This window comes from Pelodiscus sinensis, chromosome 4 (assembly GCF_049634645.1).
Source record: "Pelodiscus sinensis isolate JC-2024 chromosome 4, ASM4963464v1, whole genome shotgun sequence".
Lineage (NCBI taxonomy): Eukaryota > Metazoa > Chordata > Testudines > Trionychidae > Pelodiscus > Pelodiscus sinensis.
The window spans coordinates 70,115,882-70,131,060 of record NC_134714.1 but is presented as its reverse complement, the minus strand read 5'-3'; the positions used below and the strand labels follow the sequence as shown (position 1 = coordinate 70,131,060).

General features: G+C 43.5%; 1 protein-coding gene across 5 annotated transcripts in view; it reads right to left on the bottom strand.

Moving 5' to 3' along the window:
- Positions 1–15,179, bottom strand: part of SLC8A3 (solute carrier family 8 member A3) — a 185,813-nt gene that overhangs the window by 120,456 nt on the left and 50,178 nt on the right. The gene's annotated exons all lie outside the window — the stretch shown is intronic.

Sequence of the window (15,179 nt, the reverse complement as noted above, 5' to 3'; positions counted from 1 at the left end):
TCCCCCGCTCTTTGCCCCCTTTGGGACACCATGCACTCTCAAGAGTTCATTTAAGTGGCAATCCCTGTTCTCCTTCTTGCACGCTCTGCTACTGTTGTGCATAACTTGCAGTTAATTGGGGCAGATGGTGCACCTGTTATGTCTTTTCCTGCTGCTGTGTGCCGTACAAGGATGGGAAAAGCAGGTTCCTAGCCCATGTACTAGTTTCCTTAGGGGAAAGACAGCACCAGCTGCATATCGTGAACAAGTCTCATGACCAGCAAAGCTTTCCTCAGCTCTGAGATCCACTAACAGCATTCTCTTCCCCATCTAACACTGTTCCATCAGGCCACATGAAGCCTTTCTATTCCATGCACAGGAGACCTATAGGAGATGCAGAAGTCCTTACAGCAGTGGTCTCCAACCTTTTTACACCCAAGATCACTTTTTAAATGACAGACCAAGCCAAGATCTACCACCCCGCCCCTTCCTTGAAGCCCCGCCCTCTCTATTCTCCTCCTCTCCATCACTTGCTATCCCCAATCCTTATACTGCTACTTTAAAAAAAATTCCCACCATTCCTCGCAGCTACTCACCTGTGCTGTTGCTCGGTGAGTAGCTGCTCCTGAAATGAGGAAATCTAATGTAAATGTACTATGCAGGCACGCAGTTCAGAAAGGGCTCAAGAGCTACTCTTAGAGCCTCCGAGATCTACCGGTAGCTCGCGATCTACTGGTTGGTGACCACGGCCTTACAGACATAGCATCAAAGTGACCTCTGAGACAAACACAAACACACAACTGCACTGACTTCAACATTGCTGCATCCCTTATGTCAGAAATAGCTAGGATCTTAACATACGTCCACTCTGTTACCTATTCAGACAGGGTGTGTCTAGACTACAGGGTTTTGTCGACAAAAGTGGTCTTTTGTCGACAAATCTATACCTGCGTCTACACTAGAGCCAAGTTCTGTCAACATAACGTCGACAGAACTATGCAGTTTTGTCGACGGCGGTAAACCTCATTCTACGAGGAATAACGCCTTTTGTTGACAGAGTTCTGTCGACTGAAGGCATTATTGCATCTACACTGTCCTTTGTGTCTACATTCTCATGTCAACAAAGCGTCTTGCTTTGTCGACAGAACTGGATGTAATCTAGACGCTCTTTGTCGACAGAAGCTTCTGTCGACAGTATCTGTTGACAAAAGCCTGTAGTCTAGACGTACCCCCACTGTTCTCTGGCCCAACTACAAAACTGATCAAATTCAAGGAGAGTGGCTTCTGGGTAAACTGAAATATACCTTACAGTATATTTCATCCTCCATTCATCTCTGAGTTTAGAAAGAGCGCACCTCTCCCCAGTTTTATCCACTCTATTTTCAGCGGAGAGCACATTATCTTAAAAAATGCAACAAGACTCCTGTTCTACAACCCACACTCCATTGGAGAAAAATTAAAATGAGTCCTTAAGCAATTGGGCATCTTAAAGATAAATTCTGATGTCTTAGAAAACTACACAGAGCTAAACTGGCCTTGTAAGGTCAGTAAACTATTCCTGGTACATTGCATTCTGCCACTGCTCTCCAGGTGCGTCTTGATGAAAGGAGAGGATGGGAATGTCAGAGTAAGAGGATCAATCAGATGAGGCAAAGGAGAGAGATTTGCACATTGATCCTAATCCTTTAATTCATCAGGGAAAGGATATAAAGCAGAGTTTAATTTAGCAGAATTTCCAAGTTAAATATTTGCATATTTATCATATGATAACTGGAGCTATAAATACAAGGCAAGACATTTGTTATGATTTGTATGGGCATGTTTTTGCTTCTCTCGTTGAAAGAAAAAAATGTAGAGGCAAAAAGGTGATCTCTACAATATACGTTAACACACATGGCAGGAAGAAAGTAAATCCCTGAATAAACTGTCCATGGAGGGGCCCATTGGAAAGGATCACAAGTGAAAGCACAACAAAACTTCTGTCTTGGATAGTGCACATGGGGATGGAAGGAGTAAAGCGAGAGGAGATAAAGCTGATTCATCCCAAGCATCTCTAACACCCATTGGATTCAGAAAATATGCAATGTAAGGAAGATATCAAGAGGCTAGATCTTAAACCTTTATTTGCTTGGTCTCCAGGCTTGCTCAATAACCAGGAATGGCCCATCCTAAATTCGCTGACATTCATAAGGAGTGGCATAATTTGAAATTATTGCCAACACTTTCTTTGGTGACAACTTGAGTGGATAGTGTGAAATTATTTGTGATTGCAGGGGAAAGCAGTGGAAGTTGAAAGGTTTTTGGGCCGGAGAGAGAATGACTTAATTTTGCTTACTTGGCTATTTCCCTGGGACAAAGGTAGGCACAGAAGCAAAGCAGGTGGCCAAGGAACAAGGGGAATACAGCTTAAGCAAAGCAAGCAAATGCAAGACTAGAAAAAAATAAAGATTTAGTATGGGTGGAGTATTTTCAATGTGACTTGTGGTGGAGGAGATCAAAACAGGGCAGATACAGCTAGCTGATAACTGGCAAGAAGAATAGATACTTAGTCTACTCTAGGAAGAACAGGTCTATGGACCGACACAGGAAATAGAAAATCCCAATGCCAAACTCCAATTCATGTTCCAGCCAGACTCTGGCAAGGGGCATGGAGTCCAGATTAGCCAATCAGATCTGGCTGCAACTGAGCCTCAGTTGCAAAAAAACAGGCAATAAACTCTGACACCTAGACATCCAGGGAGTTAAACCATGTGGGAGGGTTCAGCGTGGCCATATCTCTTCGACATCACTGGCCCAGATTCTTTTTAGCTCTAAAACCACTGACTTTCCTGGAGCTCAAAAAAAGATGAATTTGGTCCATTATGTCTCTCTTGCCATATAGACCTGCCATTAGCCATTTGTTCCCGTACATTCTGAGGCTACACCAATTATGGGTAACATAGAGCAAGGGATTTTGGAACATATAAACCTGGTGTAACATCCCTTAGTGGTGGCTCCATAATGTTACCTCATGTGCTTTTATGGTATCCCACTGCCACACTATTTTGAATAACTAGAGCTATTCTGAAATAACTTAGTCTGCATCTACACAGCAGGCAGTTATTTTGAAATAGTGTCAAAATACTGTCAAGCTAGAGGACTTCTTACTCTGACTCCTGTAACCCTCATTGTATGAGGAATAAGGGAAGTCAGAGGAAGAGTGTTCTATTTCGAAATAAGTGCTGTGGGACGCTCCCTATTTTGAAATAAGATATGCAATTGAGATAGATTAATTTGTGTAGCTTATTTCAAGTTAAGCCTGCAGTGTAGACACACTTTAAGAGACTCTAGGCTTTGTTGGGATCTTGTTCTGTGCATCCAGGCACTGCAGCACATCAAAGGCCCATCCTAAGGCATTTACTCATAGACTTTGAGGTCACAATGGATCATCATAATCAACCAGTCTGAGCTCCTGCATGTCACAGATCCACAACCTCTGGATGAGTCACTTAAATTCTCAAATCTTGATTTAATGGTGTCAAATTACCAATGGTGTCCACCACATAGTCTAGTTCTAACCACCAAGTGACTAGTGCCCCATGAGGCAGAGGAAGGCAACCTCCTCTCCCTAGGGTCTCTGCAAATCTGACCTGTAAGAAAAAATGTTCCCCACCACATACACAGCAATCAGTTAGACCCCGAGCATATGGATGAGACCCACCACAGACACCTGGGAAAGAATTCTTTGTAGAAACTCAGAGTCTCCCTATCTAGTGTCCCATCTCTGGCCATTGGAGATATTTCCTAATAGCAGTTGCGGATGGGCTATAAGCCAATCTCATCATACCATACCCTCCATAAACTTGAGATCGCATAGAACACCCCGCCCCCCCCAACATACCATGCTAACAATGGCTAATGACTGTGTGACTCTCCCACTAAAGAAATATTTTTTAAAAAAATATTCACTTCAGGTAAATGCATAAGTGGAATTTTGCCTGGCTGGATTGACAGGAAGGAAAATTACAGTCAGAACCTGGTTTATATTTAGTCTGAAAGATGGCCTGGCTAGCCACACATTTCCTCCCCTCCAAAATAACTGGGCCTTAAGTTAACATTAAGGGTACATCTACACAGTCATCAGGTGTTACTGTGGCACAATCTAACATACCTAGAGTCAGAAGGAACACTGGCCCGACGTGTCACATTCCAGTTCCATAAGCACCTTGGGTTATCTTTGGCAGTCTCCCATTGATGCACTGAACAGGCCCAAGCCACATTCATCTGTAAGAGCAATGCTCAGGTTGCTGAATGGAAATGTGGTAGCTGATACCTCTCTATCAATGGGCTTGTAGGAAAGCATCCTGCTTCTTTTCATGCAAACATGAGGGAGAGTTTGGATAATACCATTCAAGGCATCAGCACAAGTGGGTGCTTGTGCATTCTCTGTGTTGCTCTGCCCACCTTGTCATTTCTATGCTTAAAGAGTGCTTAAAGAGCCTTTTCAGTACATAATAGTATCAGCATCTCCCAGGCTGCCAGTTGCTGCCTGGGCCTCCCCTCAGGTTAAGATGTCGTTTCTCTTATCACCTCCCTAGTGGGAGGGTTAATGTTTGCAGCTCCTCTTCATCTTACTGGTCGGAGGACATTGGTGGGCTTCATTCTCAACCGCCTTGCATCTTGTCTATAATCACACCTTCAAAGAGCGGGTGTAAAATGCTACCATTCTGACTGGACACTTGGCACATGTGTTCCACAGTCTCTCACATCACTGCAACATGCCAGACAATGGATAATGAGACCCATCTCTGTCCTCTGACTACGAAGGTGAAAAGGAACAGAAAACACCAATCCACCCATTTTTGGTATCCATATATTGTATCTTTCTTGCACCTCTTCACCTTTATTTACCTTCCATTCTTCTGGAGGAAGTCACAGTGTCTCTCCAGATCATACGGGTCGAGGAGGTAGGATGTTGGGAATTCTCTGTGCAAAATTAAATCCTTTCAATTCCATGTGTCTTTCTCCAGGGATCCAAAGCTGTCTCAGGAAGTCCAGAGTCAAATGTGAATGTCATCTCAATACACGTCATCCAAGCTAGCCAGTTCCTGGCCATACCCTGCTCCACTGATACATTTATTAAAGGATGATACTGGGACAGACTGAAAATATTCCCCAATATTCTGGACAAATGTTATGACATTAAGATTAAGTTAATTCAATAGTTTAACATTTGTGAATGCAGCTCAATATCTTGGGGTCCTATTTATGAAAAATGCAAATTTAATGTTCTATTATGGAATCGTTCAAACTTCTAGAGCCAGAAGACAAGATTATCACCATTTCAGGAAGATGGGAAGAACATCAAAAATACTTTTGAACAATGCAATAAAGTGGATTTCCTAAGCAATACCTGAGAAGTGAGGGGAATGTAAATGACCAACTTTAGAGCCATCCTTTTGAAACTACACCCTGGAAAGAGAAATCTATTGTCCACCCATTATTGGCTCTGGAAATGTCAGCTCAAAGACCCATGAACTGTATAAAGGATGGTCTAAGCATGTCATGAGTGTGCTTGGTCTAAACCAAAGTTGTGAGAAACTTCAAACCACTAGGAAATCCCTTGAGTGGGGTTTTGAAGGACTAATTCAGCCATAGCTCATATTAGGGTTGGAGTGATCTTTAGGTAAGCTTATTCATACACATGTAGGTTCTTTTATTGGTTAATATGTTTTCTCTGAGTGTTTTTGCCTTATGATGGGATTGTATAGGAAGTGCTGTGTGGTACCATATAGTGGGTGATTACTCTGTTATTGTCTCTGAAGGGAAAGTAAGCTAGCATGTTTAAGCAGAGTTTCTTGCTGAGAAGGACACTGTGAAGGAAGCAGACTGTGCAGCCTAGAGCTATCCCAGCCAGAAGGAAGAGAGACATGGGTCTTAGCCCCAGAAAGGCCATAGCCGGGAAGCCAAAGCCTGAAGGGAAGTGCTCTTTCAGGATCTAGAGGGGAATAGAGGTGCAAGTGCTCTTGACCATTACAGACACTACCGAATCATAAACATCTAGGAGCAGATTCCTTTCCTCCTAGTAGCAGTATGTGCAGGGAAAAGAAAAGGAGGGAGAGTCTTTAAATGGGGCAATGAAGGCATGTGTGCAAAGTGCATATCTGCCAACTTTTCAAACCCACAGGGCAGGATTGTGTCACTAGCACTCACATTTCATTGAGACACTTCAGGTAATCAGATTGAATTGAACCCAACCCAACCCACAGTAAATTAGTTTTTGACCTGAATTGGGATTAACCTTTTTAATCCACTTTGGGGCTGCAGTGTCCCAGCGCTCTCTGTAGAATAAGGAAGACACAGGCCACTGTGAAATATTCTCATTTCTTCCCCATCTAAGGCCCGATCCTGTAGGGTGACGCTTACTTTGTACTCCCACTGACTTCACTGCTATTTGAGAGGGTTAATCCCTCTCAGGATCAGGCCCATATTTATGCCTTCCTAAATTGACTGAAGGCTGAGTTACTGAGGTTAAACGCCCCCGTGTTTGCTGCAGTCATATAATACATCTAAATGCCTTTGATGGGCAACAAGTCATAGCCCCAGACAGGATGTCATTTGTCCTTCTCATGGACAGGTGGCATGTATCTCTACTCAACACCTGTCACCAAGACTATGAGAGGGTAAAGGTCAGGTCAGTGCTTCTCTTGTTCACATGCTGGTCTCAGTCTCACATTTCTGCAGGCTGATTTTTTACACTCTTCTGATATCCTCCACCAGCATCTCATAGGAAGCCTCACCAGATCAGTCAACACAGAAATCACAGTGGATTGTAGTAAATGTAGATGGAGTGTGGTAAGCTAGGAATGAGCAGTCTTAGCAGGACCTAAAGGAGGGAATTTCAGAATGAAGACTAAACACAGCATCTCTCACACTAGAGATATGCCGAGAGATGACCCACATTGATCACTAAATCAGAGCTTGGGGGAAAATGGATTGCATGGAGTGAGTGGGACAGACACATGGACTAACTAAAGCAAGGGAGCAGACGTACTGGCACCTTCCTCTTTCAGAAATGATAAAACCTGGCTACAGGATAATGCAGGGACCGCTCCTGGAAGAGCATTATGTGGGAGCACAGTATCCCAGGAGATTGGTACTACTGCTTCTTAACCTGGGTCAGAGAAGAAGCCCGGGATCAGAACCAGTCAGGTGTCACCTCTCCTTTACTGGACGGGAAGGGTGAGAAGGCAGGAATGATCCTGCATGTTAATGGGAGAGATTAAGAGGACGGGATTGGAGAAATAATAGGGTTGCTATACATCCCATTATGCCTGGGACAGTCCCTTTTTAAGCCCTATCTCAGCCATCTTGACTTTTTTGATCACTTGGCAAGAGCAAACAGGACAAATGCTGATGCTTGTTTAAAAATGGGATGCAGAGGAATGTGTGGGGGAATAAGCAGCAATGCCAGTCCCATGCAGTGGTGGAGACAGGGCTCAGGTGAACAGCAATGCCAATGGCATGCCTTACTCCCAGCAGCGTGGGATTTGGGGGTTTGGGAGAGCAGCTCAGCCAGCCCTGCATGGAGGCGTGGCCTCAGGTTAGCCCCACCTATGTGACTCATTTTCGTTTGGGGAAATATGGTCACCCTATGTGATAAACTAGAAGCACATAATAGTCTGAGCTGGCTCTTCAAGGTCTTGAGTTACGGAGGAGGAAGAGCCTAGGACAGGAAGAGCTTCCCAAACAGACAATTGCTGAATCCCCAAATCATCACGCCACCTCAGCTGGGTGGTTCATCAAACTGAAAATGACACCGTTTCCTGCAGCGGTGAGTTCTAGAAAAAGAAGCACAAATGGCTACAACAGGCTCCACCGTGGTCTTTTCCAAACAGCTCAGAGCCAGTCTGTCTTCCATGCCCCATCCTGAGCCCCATCTTCTGAACTCCCCATATTCCGTGCAATTGCTGTTTCCAGCAAGGAGATTGTTTTCAAAGCCCAAAATAACCTGGAATTTCTTATTTGTACTGCAGCAGCACCAAGTGCTTCCTAGACACATAGTGCTAGGCACACGAACCACAAGAAGATAGTCCCTACAGCACAGAGCTTACATAACACGTGTGTAGTGATTCAGTAGCGAACTCAGAAGCAGGGTGCCAGTGCAACTCATACTCCAAAATCTCCTGCTCTCTGGTAACTACTTATTCAGTGCTTCAAAAAAATGCACCTCCAAAAATATTGAAAGGCAGCGTTGTTTTTAAGCCACAGGCAATAAACTTTTTCAAGACCTCAGTCTCCAGAAATGTCATTCTTGATGTTTTTCTGTTTCTTGTATAAAATACTTATCAAGTGGTTCCTTAATTTCTTGGATAGTGTGAGGCAGAGTCTCTCAAATCAGGAGGAGGTAGCTACTTTCAGCTTTTTTGCCATTTATACCTCTATTGCAAGCTTTGCATAAAAACCTCCCACTGAAATGGCCACATGTTACCACACGCATTTCATCCAAAGTCTCAGCGCTGCTTGTTTTGCCAAGAGGGTTAGCAAGCCATTTGTTACCAGTTTAACATTACAGCTTCTGCTGACACCTAATACCCTTTCTGATCCATGAAACAGTGCTTACAAAATTCTGGACTTGTGGCAAACAGCTACACTGCTGGAGAGGAGACACACTCCTTCCTGTCCTGAACAAAAATTAATCTCCAGCCATACATGGCTGTGGATCCCAAAAACCGCTTTGATCCCAGTGACAAAAGCAAGCAGCCACGTACATCTATTGCTTGAGCTCTAGGTTGAAATCCTGGAGATTGCAGCAAGGAACACAGAATATAATTTAGCTCTTAGGCTTCCAAATGGCATGCAAACTGGCTTCTAATAGCATGTGTGTCATTCCAAATGGACACAGGCAAATGCAAGAAGGTACACAGTCAGTCTAATTATAAATTAAGGTATTACTAGTAACTGAAAGCCTGTGCTGTCACATGGGTGTAATTCATAAAATCATAGGCATAAAAAAAGCCAAACATCTGAGTGATGCTTGGGGTGGTTCTGTGTTCTGGAGGGGGAATGAGAGGTGTGTGCTGGTTGTATTATCATGTGGGAAGTTGTGCTGATTTGTGACGATGAGGTTGCACTGGGAGATGTGTGTGTGGGGGGGTGGAAATCTGGGAGATTTGTGTTTGTGTAGGTGACAGTTTGGCGAAGTAATCCACTATCCATGCAGTCTCCCTCTTAGAACAAAGGAAACTGTTACCATAGAGTAAGGGTAGTGACTGGCTGTGTTACTTCTGATAGCCTAATCATCTATGACTCTTGGCATGGTATAAATACCTGCCTTCCTATATACTGCACAGGTGTAAGTCAAATTCAAGAGGCTGAGAACTTACTCGGTGGATGGTAACAGACTACAAACCCCAGTGATGATTGTACCCAGTGATCTGCTAAACAAAAAGCCCTCATCCATGCCTGTTTCTGTTTCCTTTGCTCCACGCTGACTCAGACATCCTAGGCTTCAAAGTGACAACCCTGGAACTGTACGATGCAGATTCCTTCCCTGTGTGTCTAGTAACTCTATTATAGAAGGCAAAAATATTTTTAAAAACACAATTTGCTTTACATCAGCGATTCTTATGGCTTTTGTTTATTTGTTTGTTTGCATAACCTTTCATAAAACTTAAATGTTCGGCCTAATCTAATTGACAGTATCCTTTTAATAGACTAGAACAGTGACACTCAGACCTCAGTTGTTCAAAAGACAAATTAGCAATCAGAGTTACCTAAAAGAGCCTCAATGCTGTGAATTCATTGTTTCATTTACTATATATAGTATAATTCTCATAACAACATGACTGCCAAATATTATTTTATCATCTGCAAATGGTTAATAACAAAATAAAAGCATCCTGATTGTTAAATCACACAGTGTTTTAATATCACGTGCTGAAAAGAGCAGCAGGAAACACATTAAAGAGCGATATGTGGTGCACGAGCCTCACTATGAGTATTACCAGACTAGAGATGACAGTTCTCAATCAGCTGTTTTTGCCATGTAAAATGGAAAGACACCATCTGGAGTGTCAGTGCTAGATGATGGCAACGGGCAGTAACATGTATTATTTTATTTTCTTAAAATGGTATAACACCAAGAGTCTGAAGCTTTTGTGATTACTCACTTTTCTCATTAGATAGCAGAGTGCAGGGTTACCACTGTGGTCCACAACACACACGCGCGCACACACACACACACACACCATAGAAAGACACACACACACACACGCACACACACACACACAGAGCATAGAAAGAGGGCTGGTTAATAATAGCATCGTTGAGGTTTCACATCTCAAATGAAATCAGCTCACTCCCCAATCCCACCCAATATACAGGCAAGGAAACTTTGACCATATTAGGATTAAGAGAATCACAGAAGCAATAAGCAAGACCCTGAGGCAGGATCTACCTCCCTCTCACAGTTTAATTTATGCATCAGTGCAGCTATTTTTAACCCTTCATTCCCTGGGGACTTCAACGCTTTTCTTAAAAACAGGGATGGTTTCTTTTATCTTTTTAAACTGAAGTGAAATTCCCTCAAAGAGAGCGGGGAAATCATCTCCAACTGCTGGCTCTAGGGATTTGGTAGACTGCAGGGTTATCCAATAGAGAGGTGATGTGGAGTTTTGAGCCCCTCACATTGATTCTTGGTTCTGGACTTCCAACACTCCAGTCATCTGAAGAAGTGGTCTGTGCCCACGAAAGCTCATGATACCATCTACATGTTTTGTCAGCCTTTAAAGTGCTACAGACTATTTGTTGTGTTTTAAGTTTATCCTGTTACAGTCTAACTCCGCTATCCCTCTGAAGCATTGATGTAGACACTCTTACACTCAGTAGGACTCCCATTGAGCTGCTTACAGCCACTCTGCCCACCATTCAGTGGAGTCTAAATCAGTAACTTGCTCACCAAGAGCCAGAAGAGAACGAAAAATGAGGCTCTCCCCCTACGCCAGCTCCTTAGTGTGTAAGTTACATCAATCTGCATAGTCAGTCAGAGGGCCTGGAAGTCTCATTAGCCCCATTTCCACAAATACTTACACACATGCTTAACTTTACTATCCTGAGTGGTCCCAATGCAGGTGGCAGTTCAATGGGACTATTCCTGATAGTCAAAAGAAGCACATGCTTAATGGTTTGTCTACATTGCAATAGAACACCCATGTCTGGCCTATGTCAGTTGATTCAGGCTCAAAGGACTTGGGCTATGGGGCTATAAAATTGCAGTGTGGATGTTTGGGCTGGAGCTTAAGTTCTAGGCCCTTCTCTCCTCATGGGGTCCCAAAGCCTGGGCTCAAGTCTGCCATTTAACAGACCCACTGCCCAACTCCTATATATCTGAGTCAGCAAGCAAGGGCCAGACGTGGGTGTTTCATTGCAATGCAGACATACCCTAAGGACATACCCTAAGTGTTCACAGGAATGGGGCACACATGTTATTGCTCTTCCCTCCTCAATGAGCAAAAGACTCCTTAACAAGGGTACTACAAAGAGAATGAGTCTAAATGAGTGACGGGTGGATAAAGGTGGGGGAATTGGGTAGTGAATCCATAGTGAGTGAAGAAAGATACTTTATTGACCCAGTGTTTTCATAAAACATTGTGGTGATGAAAAGATCACCTCACATCACTCATCTTGTATATGAATCAGACACATTGTTAAACTGGAGAAGTGCCCAAACCCAAACCTGGGATCTGAGCAATGCTGATCTTTGCAAGCAGCTCAGACATGGATCTGAATTCTCCATAGTGGTCAGTTTCTACCCTAAACATCTGCCCAAAATTATTTTTCCCTTCAGGAAAATCACTGCTCTTCACAGCTCTTCATTTGGTAATTCCAGCTGAGTCTCTAAGCCAAACTCTCCCAATATGGCAACAAAAGCTGTGCTCACCATGCTTCATGACCAGCAGGAAACATCCTCACCAACGTTTCAAGAGGCTCGGAGGGTAAATGCAGCCATGCTGTAAGCAACTGCATCTTCACTGACTTCACTGGCACACACCATTTCAGGATTTGTCTAATGTCTGAATAAATGTCTAGAATAATAGGCACTTATTCAAACTCAAACTTCAGATGTGTTGAGGCTCACTTATGACTAGTTGGTGTCATTCTGAAGGGTAAGGTGCCTCCGTTACAATATATTTGCCCCCAGCACAATTCCATTTTGAAGTACAGATGGGAACCCACTGTCTCACTGGAGCGTGTTCTATTATACCCCCGCTCTAAAAACAGAACTGTGATTTGACTAGCTCAAGGAGAAGTGTTGCAAATGGCAGCATCTGTTGTGTGCAAGTGCAATGACTATCTTGGGGAACAGACTCAAACATGATTCTGCTGAACATGGTTTAGCTTAAACCATTTTAGTGGTAGCATGATCAGGACCTTAAAATGTTACCCTATTTGTAAAGAAGAAAGCTTTAGTGGCAGAGGAGAGGCTGGCTGGAATATTACAGTGTTTATATTAGTTCTGTCACTAATTGAGCCTGTTGGGCTCCAAATGCCCCAGTAATATGTATCATGGAGAACCCAGTTAAAACATTCCTGTGCCCCACACAATCAGAACTAAACCATGTTGTAGGTGTCCCCCAGCACAACAGATTTTAACTGAGACCTTGGTCTACTTTGTCCAAAGAGTGCAGCCTGAGGAGCAGTTGTAGTAGCAGAGAAGCATGATCACCTTCTCCCTGGAGCAGCAAGCTGAGGACAAAGCTAATCACCCTCAATCTTTTATTCAGGCTTGGCACAATTCAGTTTGTCTGTTTTCATAATTTTGACAGATCACGTTGAAGCATATTTTAAATCTTTTTTCTATTTTTATCTTTGTAAATTTGCCACAGTTGCAGGAAATTATGAGGGAAAGCCAGGATATTTAAGGCTAATAGATGAGATTCAAAAAGCGAATGCCTGAAACACAAATTGTCAACATCACCTGTCAAAATATATAAAGTCAATTTCCTTAAATCAAATACCTTCCCAATCAGCATTTTTCTTATTTTGCCTTTCTGTAATTTTTTTACTGTTGGTGATCTCAGCCAACCAGCAATGTCTGTACATCTATCAAGGAAGAATAGCCAAGTACAATCAAGCAGAAATCAACAGGAAGCAGGGGGGGGAGGGAGGAGAGAAGCATATGGCAGGTAGGCACAGCCCAAGGGAAGATGTGAGAGTTTGGCACCCCTGCTCAGGGTACCAGTATCTACATATGTATTGCATAAGGAGCCTTGGTACAGTGATTTCCTTTCTCTGCTGCCAGTTGCAAGTCAGCACAATTCTACCTTTGATTTCTTCAGTGACTTGGTGTTAACAAGAGACACCTGAGCACTCAGCATTAGGGAATGTTACCATCATTCCTATTCCATACACCACTTCTCTCTACTCTCTTAAGAGATTTTTCCTCATCCTCCACTAATGTTAATGGAAGGTAGTTAAAGCAGGTAGACATTATTATGTCTCTGCCCTTTATTACTCACTACTCTCTCATCAGCTATGTTTGTACATAATGAAAGAGCTGAAATAACAGGATGGGTCCACACCATTGGAGGCCATGAAATCCTTTCCCTCCTCTGGCTGGAGGAGTGCTTGTGTTTTGTTTTGTATGAAAACACTAGGTCATGGCGCCACAGGGAAGCGCAGTGTTGCAGCGTTCTTTACAGAAAAATATTGCAGTATTTTTAAGGGGGGAATCACTAGTAAATAAATTCACAGGGAAAAGCAGTTTACTCAGTAATGGTCACACAGAAGGTTACTCAAAAGCTAAAAATGTCTCCCACCCCTTTAATGTCTATGTTAGGATCCATGTAAAGAAAGGCCTTTGGGTAGAGTACTCTTCGGCTCAAACAGTTCTAGTCAGAGGCAGCAAGGGCACACCGACTGGAATTTTTGCCACAAGCCAGCAAGAGGGTGTGCTTTGCTGCCAATCGTGGATTTAGCTACCACATGGATCAGCTGGTTGTACAAGCAGCACAGACAGACCACGTAGTTGTGTAGTTGTATAGCTCGAGGGAGGGGAAGAGCCCATGGTAGGTAAGTGGCTTATATTTACTGAGAGGTGGCTGATCTAATTAAAAACCATACCTACAGAAGGACTTTTAATATCCCAAACTAGCATATTCAAGAGTCCATTAAAAACTATTTGAGAGGATTTTTTCCCTCTACCTTCTGCCTTTACTCATAACTAACACTTCTACTGCATGGGGAAATCAGTCCTCAATGTGCTGTTTGCTGAGGGAAGAAAATAAAAGAGACTGAGAGCGGAGATGTTAAATCCCATTTAAAATGTTAATCTATACAATTAATTGGTGAGCCAGCCTGCGCTGCAGTGGGCCCAGCTGGGCTGGAGCACTGTGGGCAGCGGGCCTGCTCCAAGCCAGCTGTGCCTGACCCACCAGAGGCTGCTCTGGCCATGCCAGACTGAGCCCAGCGTACTGCACTGCAGGTGAGGGGTGGCACCATCTGGGCTGGGCACCCGTTAACCCAATAAGCATGCCCGTAAGGCAAATGCTTACCAGGTAACCTGTTAACCCTTTACATCCCTAATAGGGAGTGGCAATTAATGGAAGACGTACCGATACAATAAAGGTTCAATTTAGTGACCAAGGGCCTGATCTTGCAGCTATTTCTCACATCACCTAGAGCCAGATTAAGCTCAGCTTCCAACAGCTCCCATTGCTCTCAGTGATACCTTAGCTCTTCTGGGTGGGATTTTCAAAAATGCTCAAAGCTGCTCGCTCTCTGCAGCTCCCCCTGACATGAACAGGAGCAGAATTCTGCCAGTGCGGAGCCTTTTTGGAAATCCAACCCTATTTAGCAACTACTGATAATCTGCCCATTTATGTTGGCAGTAGCTATGTATTTTAACTAAGGTCTGCAACAGGACCACAAAATGCGTTTGTCCTCTACTCACTATCATACCTGCTATCCTCAAAACCGAATGATTATGAAAAGGTCAGTCTCCAAGTCTCACTAGCCAGTTTGAGTACATGATTTTGAGGACTATGAGTCTTCTCACTAAGATTTCCAAACCCCATTTTGTCATGCCTGAGAGGGGAGAGACAAGAGGTATTTCCCTCTTAGATCCTGCTGTAGGGTTCTTGCCTGGAAGAGGTAGGTATGGAAATTGAAGGAGAGCTGGAGAAAATAGCCCATTATCTGTTGTCTGTGTTACCTGTGAT